This window comes from Callorhinus ursinus, unplaced genomic scaffold (assembly GCF_003265705.2).
Source record: "Callorhinus ursinus isolate GAN/ISIS: 27379988/994484 unplaced genomic scaffold, GSC_fseal_2.0 scaffold54, whole genome shotgun sequence".
NCBI lineage: Eukaryota > Metazoa > Chordata > Mammalia > Carnivora > Otariidae > Callorhinus > Callorhinus ursinus.
Window position 1 is genome coordinate 17,698,180 of NW_027397116.1, and position 17,800 is coordinate 17,715,979.

The 17,800-nt window shown below is 31.8% G+C and overlaps 1 pseudogene; it reads left to right on the top strand.

Moving 5' to 3' along the window:
• The first annotated feature begins 6,735 nt into the window (after positions 1–6,735).
• LOC112839395 (U4 spliceosomal RNA) lies at positions 6,736–6,857 on the top strand (annotated as a pseudogene).
• The last annotated feature ends 10,943 nt before the right edge of the window (positions 6,858–17,800 follow it).

Sequence of the window (17,800 nt, forward strand, 5' to 3'; positions counted from 1 at the left end):
TTTTAAGATTTATTTATTCATTTTAGAGACAGAGAGAAAGAGAGAAAGTGGGGTGGGGGGTTGGAAGGGGCAAAGGGAGAGGGAGAGAGAATCCCAAGCAGACTGCACTGAGTGCAGAGCCTGATGTAGGGCTCAGTCTCACAACCCTGAGATCATGACCTGAGTGGAAACCAAGAGTTGGATGCTTAACCAACTGCACCAACCCAGGCAGCCCAAAAGTGAGATTTAAAATAATGCTTTATTCTTTGCATTTTTGTCTATCATATGGGTTTATTTTTACCTTCAAAATAAGCATTTATCATTAGAATAAAAATTCTAACATTACAATTTAAAAATGTCACTCATAATCCAATATGAAGAGTGTTTTTCTCTAAGAGAAGGTTGAATGTCCTTATCCAAAATCCATAATCAGAAAGGTCAAGCAAAATTAGTAATTGCATTTGTATTTACAAGATGTTAAACAATTACTCACAGGTAAGCTAATTTTAGCATCTTTGTACGATGTTGAGATTAATCCCTTTCTTAAATGTGTCATGTAGATTGTTGTCCGCTGATTGTGCAATTGAACACTTTAATCACTTCTTTTTCGTTATTGAAGGAAGAGTTGGAAATGAGCTTTTGAGAAGTCTAAATTTAGAGACACTAAGTTTTATCTGTAACATTAGAATATTTTTGTAAAATCATCATACCCCTCTGCACCAAAAACAAGTAGTTTACATTAATGGATTAAATAAGGCCAAATTAAAACTAACCTATTATCTTCAAAGTTGCTAAGAAACTAGATCTTAATTGTTCTTGCCACAAAAAAAGACATGATAATTGCATGAGGTGTTAGCTAATCATTCTATGGTGGTTATCACATAGCAAGACATAAATGTATTAAATCAACAAATTGCACACCCTAAATTCACACAATACTATATGTCAATTATATCTCAATTAGAAAAACACAGGAAAGGCAACACACACACACACACACACACACGCATAGTTCATCTACAATGCAGTTCAGCTACTGGTTCTAAATAGCTCCAAAATATTGCCATCATGCTAAAATAAAGCCTCATACCCATTAAACAGTTGTTCTCTATTTACCCCTCACCCTAGTCCCTGACACCACCCATCTGCTTTTTGTCTCTGTTTTTACATATTCTGGATGTTTCATATAAATGGAATCTTACGAAATGTGACTTTTTGTGTCTCGCCACTTTGACTTGGCATAATGTTTTCTAAGTTAATCCATGTTTTAGCATGAAGCAGTATTTAATTCCTTTTATGACTGAATAACATTCGATTCTATGTCCATCCATTCATTGACACATGGGTTGTTTCTGCATTGACATTTTGGCTAGTGGATAGTGCTGCTGTGAGCATCAGTGAACAGGCATTTCTTTGAGCCCTTGTTTTCAGTGCTTTGGGTTGTATTGCTAGGAGTAGATTTGCTGGAATCATATGGTAATTCTATGTTTAACTTTTTGAGGAATTGCCAAACTATTTTTGATAGCAACAGAACAATTTTTCATTCCCACTAGCAGTGCACAGGGATTCCTATTTTCCTGCATACTTGCCGAAACCTGTTATTTTCCATTCTTTTGATTATAGCCATCTTAGTGGGTGTTTCACCTGAAAGTTTTACTTTACAATCTCACCTTTTATCTCTTATTTTATAAATTCCATCTTTTCTTGAGAGCAAAAAGTAGGTACTATGCAAAATCATATTTCCTATGGCAGTTTTCTTCAAAGTATTTTCTTCTTCTTAGGGTTGTTTAGAATTCAACTGAGGAAACTAGGGAGACAATATTTGCTATGGGCTGTCCCAAAGGGACAATTCATACCTACATAATTTAGTCAGTGTGGTAAAGCTGACATTCCAAGAATTACCTTTATATATAAATATTTTTTTTCCTTCTAATCAGCCCCCTCTAAGGGTATACAATGACACTGGTGTTCCCTGCTGAATGCCATATTAGGCATGTGGGAGACTCAGTATCAAGGGTAAGCCAGGTCCCTAGAGGCTGCCTGGTTTCTGTATTTGCAGTTGCTCTTGTAATCTTTGCATAACTAGTTATGAATGTTTTGGATCTGCAGCAGCAGAAGGCAACCCATATGCCTCTGTCCCCATTCTTTGATCTATTCTTTGCATTCTTTTGTTTTGTTTTGTTTAAATTCCAGTATTGTTAACATACAGTGTTATATTAGATTCAGGTGTATGATATAGTGATTCAACACTTCCATACTTTACTCAGTGCTCATCATAAGTGTACTCTTAATCCCCTTCACCTGTTTTACTCAATACCCTCCCTTTCCACCTCCCCTCTCCTAACCATTTGTTCTCTGTAGTTAAGAGTCTGTTTTTTGTTTTTTGGGTTTTTTTGCTTCGTTCATTTGTTTGGTTTCTTAAGTTCCACATAGGAGTGAAATCATATGGTATTTGTCTTTTTCTGACTTATTTTACTTAGCACTATACCCTCTGGATTGATCCATGTTGTTGCAAATAGCAAGATTTCATTCTTTTTTATGGTTGAGTAATATTCTATTGTACATATATACCACTCTTTATCCATTCATCTTTCAGTGAACACTTGGGTTGCTTCCATTATTTGGTTATTGTAAATAATGCTGCAATAAACATAAGGGTACATATATCTTTTCAAATTAGTGTTTTCATATTCTTTGGGTAAATACTCAGTAATAGAATTACTGGCTCATATAGTAATTCTATTTTTAATTTTTTTGAGGAACCGTCATACTGTTTTCCACAGTGGAAAGTGTATCAGTTTGTGTTTCCGCTAAGAGTGCACCAGTGTTCCTTTTTCTCCACAAACTCACTAACATTTGTTGTTTCCTGTGTTTCTGATTTTAGTCTTCCAGACAGGTGGGAGGTGATATCTCATTGTAGTTTGGATTTGCATTTCCCTGATGATGAGCATCTTGTCATGTGTCTGGTGGCAATCTATATGTCTTCTTTGGAGAAATGTCTGTTCATGTCTTCTGCCCATTTTTTAGTTGGATTATTTGGTTTGGGGATGTTGAGTTACATAAGTTTTTTATATATTTTAGATACTAAGTCTTTATCATATTTGTTTTAATGACTATTAAACATGTGACTCTTCAAGCATTTGTATGAAAATTGAGGGAGTATAATGTATGTGCAATATTTAGTACAGTACCTAACACATTATACATACTAAAATAGTATTAGTAATAATACTAATGCTCATAATCACTACACTGCTATAAAATAAATAGCCTATGGTTAATATTATCTATATTCCAAATTTAAAACATAGCACATGGATTATCACCATATATGGCTTTAACAATTAATACAGTACAAAATTATATTCACAGATGTGTGTGTGTCTGGGTGTCTTGCCTGCCGTGACAGTGATAGAAGGTATAGAGCATTACATGGCCTTTAGTTTCCAGATTCCCCTGTTGAATCACAACTTGTTTTCCCAAAATCCTATCTAGATAGCTTAGAACTGAGAAAGTTTTTGAAAAGCTGACGGATGAGAGGATTCTGAGGGTTTGCAGTTTTACAGTTTTATAAACTGTTCTTCATTGATCTATTGGGAACAGTTGCAGCAGGAAGTTGATGAGAGTGGTTGGAATCCACTTAGAAAGGCTGTATGCATGTTAGGGACAAGAGCACTAGATTGGTAGTCAGGAGGCTCTGGAATGAATCCCAAATCTGTCACTTTATATATCCAAATTTTGGCAATTATCAGCATCTTAAGCTCCAACTTTCTCACTTTGACTTAAGGGAAAAAAAATGCTTGCTTTACAATATTGTTGAACAAAAAGCTAATTTAAAATATGAGACATTTATAAGGAGACACATATTTGTGGTAGTCAACAAATGTTGACTCTATTTTTTTAATATCAAAATAGGTCAACAGGACCCTGATTTTAGTGGTTGGGTTTTTTGTTTTACTTCAATTTGTTAGAAACAATGCCTATAATAAATCATGCTTCTTTAAAGATCAATGCCAGTTATTTATAGTTCCATAAAAGACCCATCCCTTAGAAAACATCAATTTCTCCCCACTTTCTCTAATATTAACCAGTAATTTAGATGGAAGATTTTGATTATTGACTCAATTTCCTTACTCATTATTGGTTGGTTCAGATTTATTCTTTCATGATTCAGTCTTGGTAGGTTGTAAAAGAATAAAATACTTAGGAATAAACTTAACTAAAGAGGTAAGATATTTGTACACCAAACACTTCAAAATACTTATGAAAAAATTAAATATACAAATGTATTCAAATGTACCCCATATTCATGGATTGAAAGACTTAATATTGTTAAAATGTACCTACTACTCAAAGGAAACGACAGATTCAATGTTATCTCCAACAAAATCCCAATGGTTTTTTTTACAAATACAGAAAAAAAATCCTAAAATTTATATGGACCCCCAAAAGACCCAAGATAGCCAAAGTAATCATAAGAAAGAACAAAACTAGAGGCATAAGATTTCCTGACCTAAAACTATATCACAAAGTTACAATAATTTAAAAAAATATGTTACTTACATAAATATAGACATATAGACCACTGGAATAGAACAAAGAGCCCAGAAATAAACCCACATGTCTATGATCAACTCACCTTTGACAAGGGTGTCAACACACAGTGAGCAAAGGACAATTTCTTCAACAAATGGTGAAGGATTCAAGGATATTTACATGCAAAAGAATAAAGTTGGATCCTTAACTTACATTATACACAAAATCTACTCAAATTAGATTACAGATTTAAATGGAGACTTGAAACTCTAAAACTTCTAGAAGAAATCACCAGGAAAGTTTCTTGACACTGGTCATGGCAATGATTTCTTGCATATGACATCAAAAGCACAGGCAATAATAGTAAAAATAGACAAATGGGACTACTTTAAACTGAAAACTTTTGCACAATAAATGGAATAAGCAACAGAGTGAAAAGGTAACCTACATATGTTTGCAAATCATTTATCTAATATGGACTTAATACTTATATAAGAAACTCCTACAATGCAATAGCAAAAAAAAAAAATTCCAAAAAACCTAATAAAACGTGGGCAAAATATCTGGATAGATATTTTTCAAAAAAATACATACAAATGGCTGCCAAGTATATGAAAAGATGCTCAACATCACTCAGAGAAATGCAAATCAAAGCCACAATGCGGTATCATCACACACCTGTTAGAATGGCTATTATCAAAAAACAAAATAAAATAAATGTTGATGATGTAGAGAAATTTGAATACTTGTACATTGTTGGTGAGAACATAAAATGGTGCAGTTATTATGGAAAATAGTGTGGAATTTCCTCAAAAAATTAAAGATAGAACTGCCATGTGACCCAGCAATCCCACTTCTAGGTATTTACCCAAAAGAATTGAAATCAGGATCTCAAAATACTATTTGCACTCCCTTATTCATTGCAGCATTGTTCACAACAACCAAGATGTGGAAACAACCTAAACATCCATCAACAGATAAATGGATAAAGAAAATGTGATACATACATATAGTGGAATATTAGTTATTCTTAAAAAAGGAAAATTCTTTCATTTAAGAAACATGGATGAATTTGGAGGATATTATGTTAAGTGGAACAAGCCTGTCTCAGAAGGACAAATACTGCATGATTTCACTTTTATGAGCTATCTACTATGGTCACATTCATAGAACTAGAGAATAGAATGGTGGGTACCAGAGATTGGGGTAGGGGGAGATAGGGAGTTGTGCTCATGGGTATAAAGTTTCAGTTATGCAATATGAGTAAGTTGTAGAGATCTGCTGTACAACATGTGCCTATAGCTAACAATGCAGTGTTGTGCACTTAAAAATTTAAAAGCTTAGATCTCCTGTTAAGTGCTCTTATCTCAAACACACACACGAAAGCAACAAAGCAACACAAGGAAATCTTTAGAGATAGATAGATGGAGGTGATAAATATGTTTCTTACCTTGATTACAGTGATGATTTCATGGATGTATGTAAATGTCCAAATTCATCAAACTGTATTCTTTAAACACGTGAGGGTTTTTTTGCGTATCAATTATTCCTCAATAAAAGTATTTTAAAAATCTGAACAAATGGAACTTTGGTGACCAAATAAAATCACAAGTTTAAATCCTTCCAATTTTGTAACTAGCACACGAAAAACAAGGTAAGACCAATTCACTTGCAGTGAAACAGGCACATTCTTGGCTATTTAAGGAAAAAAAAAAAGGAAAATTTAACACAGAAAAACAGTGGTTATAGTTTTATGTTTATAATAGTGCTCTCATTTTTATACTTTAGCTTGCAAGCAAGGAACAAAGAAAACGTTAACTTGTGTGGGGAAAAAAATCATATCATGCCAAGAGATGATTATTTTAGAAAGAGGGTTATCATTACTATAGTTTACATTCTTAACCTCAAATAGCATTAGCGATCTACAAATCTTTAAGGATCTTGAAGCCAAACTTCACCCAAAAGCATCATTTTTAAACAAAAGTTGTGGCCTAGGAAGTTGTTTTTACAACTTCAGCAACTACTTAGAAGCAAATTTTGACCACAAATCTAGTTTTTCAGTTTCTATTTCCAGTTCCACAGATTGTATCATCAACCACCAGAATATACTGAATCGAATAACACGATATTTGTTAATGCTAAAGAAATGTGATCCTTTTACCAAACCAATAGGTCGCAATACATTGATACCTGTTCCCTTGGTCAAAAAATACCTCTATTAGGTTTGCACAGTGGCAGTATCGTAGCTAATGAGGTTTATCCGAGGCGCAAATATTGCTAATTGAAAAAGTACCTCTATTAAAAAAAACAATTTATAATAGAAACTTACACAATATCTATTGTTTCCATTTATTATTTAAAGCATAAATGTTTCTCATTATTTTGATGTTATTTCTTAGATTTCTGCAAAACAAAATGTAACAAAGCATGCAATGGATTAACAACATAAAAGCACATGAGAATAGATGTTCATTAGTTTAAATTTTGATTCCATGCCTAAATTTTTATAAGTGCACGTTACACTTGTGTGCACTGAAATAGCCAGTAGCTAGATTATTCAGAGTAACAGAATTCCAAATCGTCCCTAAAATAAATCAACCCACCTATGCAAATGTAAAGTTCTTGAGATAAGCTCTAGATGCTGTTTCTTTGAAAAAAGTAAAGAAATAGAGAAGTCCCTTTCCCACAGTTATTTGTGATCTACTTGAGAAGATAAATTTATATATATATATAAAACACTTTGAAGTGTATACAAAGCACTCCAATGAATATACAAAGCACTCCAATTGTTACTTAGCATTAAAGAAATGGCCTTTGTTACTATAAAATACAAATACTGAAACTGAATAATATCTGAGGTTTTAATTTCAATCACAATCATTTATTTCTATCACAGATATTTCTAATGAAAACCATTCAGAGTTTTATATTAGCAATTCAATTGCCTTAATGTTGTTCGATTTACTCAGAACATCTGAAATCTCACACTTTAACAAGTACTGAGATGATGTAGAGTGCATGGTACATTTCTTGTTCTCTTTTGATTATAAGAGAGATAACCAGAATTCACAATTGCTGATTAATAGCTCAGTACCATTTCAGGTACAATATTACATGTCCAAATTGATGGTGCTTAGACCACTATTTTGTTTTAGAATAACACCCAACAGCATAAAACTATACATTGTCCATGACAGCCAAATATGAAAACACACACACATTGTATGCACACCCAGTACCCCACAAAATTATCTAACCCATCAGTGGGGAAATTATTTTTTCATACCAAAATAAAATAATAAATAAAAATCTTCAGATCTATCTGGATAGCCATTTTATCAAAAGTAAACTGTAACTCAGGTCACCAGTAACCAGGGTCCTTCCAGAACAATATATATATATATATATATATATATATATATATATATATATATATATATAACTATACTACACCATTACTATATGTATATTATTATATATTACTGAAATATAGAGAGTAACTGCATTGTAGTTAATAAATCAAAAGTTGTTCAAAAGTTGTTTAAAAAGGATGTCAAAAAAATAAAAAATTAAATTTAAAAATTAAAAATGTGTCAAAGTATTCTGAAGTCAGTGTTCAAATTCAGAAGAATAAAATGGTAAATTTTTTTAAATCTGTAAAATGTGACCTGTCAGCATTCTAGTTTTAATTTAATTATAGAATGATAAGGATTTTTGGTCAGATGATAGTTCATAGTGTCTAAATGGCCAGGGCACAAAAGGAACCAAACTTCTAATAAATAAGCAAATAAGTACTAAATTCTGAATAGAAAAAACTTTAAGTACTGGAGGTATACATTTTAATACATTAATTATCTAGTCTCTCATGTAGATTTGTGTTAATTTAAAAATGTGAGATTCAGGGGCGCCTGGGTGGCTCAGTCATTAAGCGTCTGCCTTCGGCTCAGGTCATGATGGGGTCCTGGGATCGAGCCCCACATCAGGCTCCCTGCTCAGCGAGGAGCCTGCTTCTTCCTCTCCCTCTCCCCCTGCTTGTGTTCCCTCTCTCGCTGTCTCTCTCTCTCCATCAAATAAATAAATAAAATCTTTAAAAAAAATAAATAAATAAAAATGTGAGATTCAAACAATGAAGCTAATCTTTATATATTTTCTACATTATCAATTTAATTTTTGTTTCATCATACTTGATTGTAAAGGAAAATTTGGCTTTCAAATATATAGACAATCAAATATATAATTTGCCTATAATTTTGCAGAATATGAAATTATTTTAGTGTGCTGAAATTTTATATAAGCACTGTTAACATAAGATTATTTATTTGCTATTCCATGCTTTCTATCAGTACATAAACATGTTTTCATATATGATGACAAATACAAATCTTTTTTTTTTTAATTCTAAACAGCATGTACTCAGGTGACTATGTCTTTGGAATCTAAATTTGTACATGAATTCCAGGAGAGAGAATAGTCCTGTTATCTCCTCCCTTCCTTTTATAATTATTTTTATTTTTTTAAGATTTTATTTATTTATTTGAAAGAGAGAGACAGCAAGATAGAACAAGCAGGGGGGTAGTGGCAGAGGGAGAGGGAGAAGCAGGCTCCCCACGGAGCAGGGAGCCTGACATGGGGCTCACCCTGAGATCATGACCTGAGCTAAAGGCAGATGCTTAGCTGGCTGAGCCACCCAGGAGCCCCTCCTTTTATAATTATTATAAATTCTAAGCTTTTGTCACTCTGGACAAGAAATGGAAACAGTAATGATTGTTCAGATCAGTTGGAAAGCATATAATATTTAGATGGGAAATTAAAAACCTATGTTGTATATCTCAACCAATTATAGCTCAAAAATGAATTACAATCTAAAAATGACAGAATAGCAAATGGAGTAAAATAATTGATATTAAAAACAAAAGATTCTTTCTATATTTACTTGAAATATATTGAGATTTTGAACTTTGTTACCAAAAAATTAGACATTGCTAAAGTTTTTTAATATTATTGATGTATCCTCTCACTGCCTGAATACCTACTATTTCTTAGAATGCTAATGAATGAAAAATTTAGGGTGTCCATGTCAATAATAATAATAATAAACAACAACCACCTATTATAAGCAAAGAAGTTGCCTAAAGGAACTTGGTTGACAAGTATTTATAGGTAATTTTCTACAAAACATAAAATAAGTATTTGGATAAATGGGTTGAAACAGCAATTTAAAGCAAACAAAAAACATTCTTAGTATTTAATAATTATATATAATCTTTTTTACATGTCAACAATGTAAGTAATTTATAAAGCATAATAATAAAACAAATGCTCATAAATTCAGCTGCAGTTTAAATAGTAGATCATAATTGATTTACCTATGTGCTTCTTTCTGACTCGTCTTCCTGAAACACCTCAAACTCTCACATACCTGAACGGTAATGTGTTTAACAGCTTTATGTTTTGTTGGACTAGCTCTAACATGCATACACACCCGAATTACATTAATTTAGTTCCGATTGGCTTTTGGATTGTTTTTTTATTTAGTTTCTGATTGTTTAGGATATCTGAAGTGATATCCTAAAATGTAATCATCTTTATATGAGTGTTTACTCTCTTGAATTTTCTTTCTCGGCTCTGTCCCAGGTTGTCACTTATAACATAGTTCAATACATTTTCACTCTTGCAGAATATCCTGCTGGGTGACTATTCTAAAATTAATTAATTAACAAAATTGTCTGCTTTTATGAAAACTGCTGCTATAAGCTCTCTTGCACATGTCATCTGCTGAATATATGCAGGAGGTTCTTTAGGGTATGCACTTAGGGGAGGAATTGCTAACTCATGGTAGGTATATTTGAAGTTTTAAATATAATCGCAAATGGTTTTGCAAGATAGTCATCTGATTTATATTCCACAAGCAGTGTATATATTGATGTTACTCCACAACCTACCAAAATTTGGTATTGTCTAAATAAGTGTAAAATGCCATCACATTTTGGTGTTAATTTACAGATCTTTGATTATTCAGTTTAACAGGAAAAATAGTCAACACCATTTACTAATTAGATCCAACGAACATCTTAAATTATCTATAAAAATATTTTTAAATCATTTTACAAGTATTTTTCTAACAGTAACAACTTAATTAGAATTTTTAATAGAAATTTAAGCACAGCAAAACCAAATTTTTGATCCGTGTTTTCCTGGTTTTGAAGGCCAACTTCATACAAATGCAACTAATTGCTATGAATGATTAATCCAATTTTTTAAATAAATTTCTACACCATCTATTTCCTTTCAATAACCTTCTTGTACACTCCTGCCCTCAAAAGTTGTCTACTTACGAACTACATCAAGAAAATCATAATTATAAAAAATAAAAGTTTGTCATATCTTCAGTAAAATGGGATGATCTAAGTTCTTGTCATGAAAGTTAGGTGGTATAGTCATTGCTGTTCAATGACTAACTGTATGAGACACCTTATTTCCCTTTGTCTTTATAAATACTTGTTTACTGGGTAATTCTTGTTTATTTTAATAAAATCCAATTAGGTTATCATCAACTGAAGACTCATAGATCTTGTTTACAAAATCAAATTCACCATCATCATTAGCATCTAGATTGCTGCTGTGGGTCTCTTTTCATTCATCTTCTGATTCCTTTCATAATTTTATTTTATTTTTTTATTTTTTCATTGTCCTTTCATAATTTTAAAACTTCTTTTAATTATCTTCTTATTGTCAATATGGGATGAAAATGAATAAAAGTAAAAATTCTGAAGAGTGTCCCATGAAAGCTAAAATAAAATAAATAACTAAAAAGCTAAAAACATAAAGTCTCCATTTTTCTGTCAAGATGATGTAATACAGGGGCGCCTGGGTGGCTTAGTCTTTAAGCGTCTGCCTTCAGCTCAGGTCATGATCCCAGGGTCCCGGGATCGAGGCCCGCATCAGGCTCCCTGCTCAGCGGGAAGCCTGCTTCTCCCTCTCCCTCTGCCCCTGGTTGTGTCCCCTCTCTCCCTGCGTCTCTCTGTCAAAAAAATAAAATCTTAAAAAAAAAAAAAAGATGATGTAATATAGTGAGCAACACAATATGAAAAATGAAAGATGATGTAATAGCAATGATCAGTTTCACTCCTATACTATCTGCTTGGTGTGTCCATCATTCTTCCATTTGCTGTTTTTAAAGTCTCTAATAGCATAAGTTTGGAATAATGGTGAGTAATGAAACAATTCCTAGGTTGATGAAAAAACTAAATGTTTCAAGATACAGAAATATGAAATCTGAATCTATAGATCAATTTCAGGAAGACTAATATTTTTATTATAATGAGTTTTCCTGACAATAGTTTGTCTCTTATTGGTTATGTTTTCTTAATGCTGTTCAATGAAGTTTTATAATCTTCTCTATCAAAGTCTTACATATCTATTGTTACATTCATCCTTAGGCAAATTATTTTATTATATTTGCATTATAGTTGTATCAACTATAATGATGTCTCTTTACAAAGCCATGTTTTTAAATATTTGTGGTCACTGTATAACCATTTAATTTTTAAAATTGCTCTTAATACAAGTATACCTAACTAAGCCCTTCTACTTTTTCTAAGCATTCTTATGTGTATTGTATTGGTTTTTCGTATCTCCTATATGTTATGTTTTGGTTTTTATATTTTCAATCTTTATATGTCCAATACAATATTATGTGATATATGTGGATCTAAAGGAAAACTATTGATTCAACATTACAAGCAGAACATTGACTGGAGATTTAGGGTAGATAAGGAAATTCCCTACTCTCTCTAGTTGTTGAATAGCTTCTATCATTATAAGGTTTGCTTTTCCTTAAAATGTTCTTTCCATAATCACTCGAGTTGATTATACTGTTTTTACACCTAGTTTTATGTATTTGTTAATTGTTAACTGACTGGCATTTCTGTCATAAACATAATGTTGTTATGTTGTTATGATATATTGCTTTTTTTTCCCTTTTGGATCTAGTTTTCCAGTAGGAAAAGATTACAGGATCATTCTAAAGCTTTCCCATTCTTCTCCTGCATTTGAGTCTCTGCCAAAACACGAGTGATGGTGGCTGACCTCCTTGCTACAGCAAGCTCTGAATAAATAACCTTTCCTTGTTCTCATCTGGTTGGTCTTCATCGATTTCCACAAACTACACATTTCCTTTTAAAAATCACTTTCATTGAACTTTCATTTTGATAGGAAGTGTTTTCATTAAAATTCAGCTTTAACTTCATTATTTTTGTTATGATTTCTTCTTTCATACCTGAGTTATTCTTATGTGTGTGTCCTAAATACCCATATTTGTAGGTATTTTTAATCCGGTTGGTTTTTGATATTTATTGCTATTTAGGGGTTCTTACAAAAAGTTGGGGAAATATAATTTAAAAACAAAACTTCCTCCCAACCCAGGAAATCTCTTTACAAAGCTAGAAGAGAAAAAATCAGTGTTATTAGTGAATAAGCATTATGGCAATCATGATGTGCATCATAGAAATTCATTAAGAGAATACAAAGACAGAAAGCAATCTGACCCTTTTATAAGCCAAGCAGACATAACCCATTACATATATGTTCTCAAAATAAATAACTAGTCCCTAAGTAAGAGAACTCGACAGCACCAGTTGTCACACATTGTTCATCCTAGATTTATCTGGTAACTGGGGAGACCACCTGTATTCGTTAATGGACTTTATCCAAAGGAAAAATAAACCTCTCATATCTTTATGACAGGAGGTAGTTTAGAATAAGGTCTAAGTTAGGTTTCTACCCTCCCATAGACATCGAGAGATAGAGTCACTTTCCTCCTGGATAATTACATCTCAAACATAGTTCCCTGCTCCTTGAGAAAGACCTTCCTAGCTCTTAAAGCTGAAAAAAAGGCTTATTTAGCCTTTAAAAAGATTTTACATACACCATTATAATCTTTTTAAAAAATAAATGTTCTAAGAAAAGGGAAGGGGCTATCTCTTCCCTTATTTTCAACAGGGAGAAGTAAGTGTCTTGTTTTTACCTTGTATTTGTCCTTACAACATCAACAATTGAGAGTTTATAGAAACCTCTTACAGTAGTGTCATTTTCCATTTATTTTTTCATGGTATGATCTATTCATATATCTTTTATTTGTGAGTTTTCTCTTATGTTCACATCATCTTGGGGTTGTTATATCTTACTGGTGAGTTCAATATTTTATAAAACGTTCAGTAATAATCTTTGTCACTAAGAAGGCATTGTTTTTAAAAGCCTATTTTATATGATGTATCTATTCCAACTTCTTTTTATTATATTTTGCAATCTTTATATTTTCCCAACATCTTAACTTCAAACCTTTCATGTTTATATGTATTAGAGTATCTCTTGAAGAAAAAATATGCAGCCGAATTTTTTTTAAGGTAGAGATTTTAGTACCATTAACTTGGGATCACTAATACAACTGGACTTGGATTTGTTTCTATTTCTGCCTTCTCTGTGTTCTATCTTTGAAATCTTTATTGAAAGATTTAAAAACATGCACAAAAAATACATACAACATAAACATGAAGTATAATCAATCAATATTAATGAAAACATAATATATCAATATATAGGAATATAATCAATCAATATAATGAAAACATGTAACACTAAGTCAAGAAATAGAATATTGCCAACACTCCAAAAGCCCCATCCTTACCTCCTAGTTCCATGCTTCCCCTTCAGTCACAGACCTCTCCCTCAAGGCTACAGGACACTTGTATCCTGAGTTTTGTGTTAATTATTTTCTTGCTTGCTTTGCTTTATAGTTTTACTCCATAAACATGCATCCCTAAAAAATAGTTTGCTTCGTCTTTTTTGAACTTTATACAAATGGAATCAAAGCTGTGTATTCTTTTGCATTTAACAATTTTAAAAGACCTTAATTTAAATACCTATTTTACTGAGAGATTTTCCTAAATCAGGACTTGAAGGGATACTTTGTTATGTGTTCCTGTAACACCTTATCCTTCCTTATATCACACACTATACCTGCCTTTTATTCTTTCTCACTACATGATAGACTCAGTATATCTTGAATACCACCGTATCCCCAGACACATATTCAACAATCAATAAATACCTGTCAACTGAATAAATGAATGAGTTTTTGGTTTGAAATGTTAGAATATCCTACAGAATTATTCATTAACTTTTGAGTCATTCAAGGGTTTAGGGAATCACTGCGTGAATAACCTGCCGGTTTTTTTTTTTTTTTGACATATCTGCATTCCTTTATTTTTCAACCTGACAGATTTTATTAATGACTAAGGACTCCTCCGATAAACCTTTCCCAATGCTCCCAAACATATTTTGTCCCTCTTCTATCTCCCCAAAGCACTTTGCTCAAAACTGAAAGCATGAACATCTTACTTTACTCAACACTAAACCAGAAACTGAGGACAAAAGCCTGACAATATTTTCTCTGTAGGAATTCATATGTGTCCTCTATAACATGCTTGTTATAGTGGATTTTTGTGTCTTTTCCAGATTTTGTCACAGTAAATATTAAGCAGCTCCAGAATTATATTTTTCACCTTTGTGGTCCTTTGTACACTCCATTATGTACATGCTTTCAGCATGGTACTGGACATAAACAGACTCCTCGATGAATTATTTTCCTCAATGATATATATTTGTACTCAATATTAAAATTAATCTTAGTAACAACCTACCTCTCTAAAATAAACCATTTAAAACTTATTTTAACCGTTGAATATGTGAGACAGAATGTTACAAAAAATAGGCTTTGTAGGAATGAAATTATGAAGATAACAGATACGTAGAATTTTGTCTGGAATTTTAGAATGGAAGCAAACAAAAACCTGAGTAGCCTTATGGAGTGATAAAATGGCTTTAATGGATTTAATTAACTTACCCTATAAGAAATGAAAATTAAGGAATCATTCTTGTCTGAACTGAGCTATTAACATAGTTTTAACTGCAGTCTTTATGGCCAAAAAGTCTTAGAGCAGATGGTAAATTTATAGTCCTTTTGCCCCTATGGAGAAGGAAGAAGGAGAAAATATAGTACAGGAACTCTATGTGTTTCATGAATAAACTCAGAATGTAAGGGGTTGCAACCATTTCTAAATGGTGTATGAAAGTTACCATTGTTTATTCTAAAGCTATATAAACAACATGTACTTTTATGCTATGATAAATTTTTCCGCAAATAAAAAAAGGAACTTCTCTCAAATACTAGCAATGGTTTAACTGGAATGGCTGAAAAAAGAAATGAATGTGTAACCTTACTTTCTAACTAATTTTAAATACATAAGCATGAATGTATATATAAGCATTATGTGCATAAGCATGAAATTTATTTTCCTGAACTATTATTTCACCACACCCAAAATGAGAACTATATTTGACTGTATATATGCCAAGATATTTTCTAAAAGCCGTGTATATGTATATAATTTGATACTTGGGCATTTAAAATCTATATATAACTATAATACATGCTTTCCATTTATTAAATAAGCACTATATACTACATATATACATATAAATGTACATACAATTGATATCTTATGAAAAATCTTGTGTAATGCAATCTATAATGTTACCTTTTATGTTTGTTTATTTTTGAGGCATTAAAAGGATATTTTAAAGATATTGTAAGTAAACCTAAAGTAGATCAAATAACTATTATTTAATGATTAGAACGAATTCTTATGTGAAATTCCTGATGGCAACTATTAACTATTTTTCTAATAACATTGCTGTTTCATGTTTTCAAAGTGTCATGTACCTAAGAGTTATCTTAAAAATAAAATATGTCAATAACTTATTTAAATATAACCCTTCAAAATAAAATGTGCTTTGATTGTGTTATATAACAGAGACAAATGAATACTGTATTTACTATTCTTTGTACATTTTATAAAATTTCAAGTTCAGGATTTGGTTGATTATCTTAATATCTCATGTCTTACAAATGAATCATATGGATATAATAACCATAGCTATCAGTAATTTAGTATTTACAATGTATCAGAATTTAAAACACTTTTTTTATTTTCTTATATCATGACCACTAAAACAAAACCAAAATATGCTAAAATCATAGGGCAATATAATGGTGGGAAAACAGAAACAGAAACATTACATATGGTTCTCAAAATGCAATGCACTAACATAACAGGTCATATTAAAATTTCTTTTAACATTTCAAGTTTTCATTTAAATTCTAGTTAGTTAACTTATAGTGTAAAATTAGCTTCGGGAGTAAAATTCAGTGATTCATTACTTACATATAACACCCAGTGCTCATCACAACAAAAATTTTAAATAGTATCTGGTAGGTCTGTAAAATCTACAGGCTAAAGATGGGGGGAAGCAAAGCATGGAATCTTCTGTGTGAAAGAGTCTATTTTTTTCATATTTATAAATGGTTGTACAAACCACAAGTTGGGGGTACTTATTGTTTGGCAGTAACTTACTGCACACTAATCTTTCAGTGTCAATCAATGTAATGTAGATTTGTTTACAAATGAAGTCATAAAGATCTAAAAAGAAAGTAGATTACATGACTAGTACATTTCAAAACAAGGATTCAAGTCTATGTCTCTCAACTCCAAACATTATACTTTTATTTCTGACAAGTTAAGCTGCATCACATGGAGCTTAGAAATACTCAATTCTGTCAATTTATGTATAATGATACCCAGAGAATTTTATTTTCTTTTAAAAATGCATTGAATATTTACTATATGTAAAATATCATATTGAGATAGATTGAAAGGCATGGAGGAAAATACAAATTTAATACTATTGTATGCACAAAGCTGGCTACTCTCTTGAATCTGTTTCTTTCAGTGTACTGTTTTCCTCCAGCGTTATGCCTACTCTAATTATGGTGAACATGATTATATAACCCATCTTTGTTGCTATAGGAAGAGAAAGCCAGGCTCAACCAGAGATAAAAAGAGATTTGACCCTCACCGCCACCATGTTTCTTCTTGTATTATTAACATTAGATGCAACAGCTTAGAGATTTTACTCTTTTATTATTTCACCATAATTTTGAGTTGGATTAAATGATGACCAATACTTTTCCAACTTTATCAAACACAATGATTTCTGTTTCTGAAGCAACAAGGAGTAATAATGTAGATTTCTAAAGACCATCCTGTTTGCCCAGTATCTAGCATTACAAATAATACTGATATGAACATTCTTGTGCATGATTTCTATGTATCTGTATATGAGGCATACTGGGTTTCATAGACCTCTATAAGAACTTTAGCTTCTA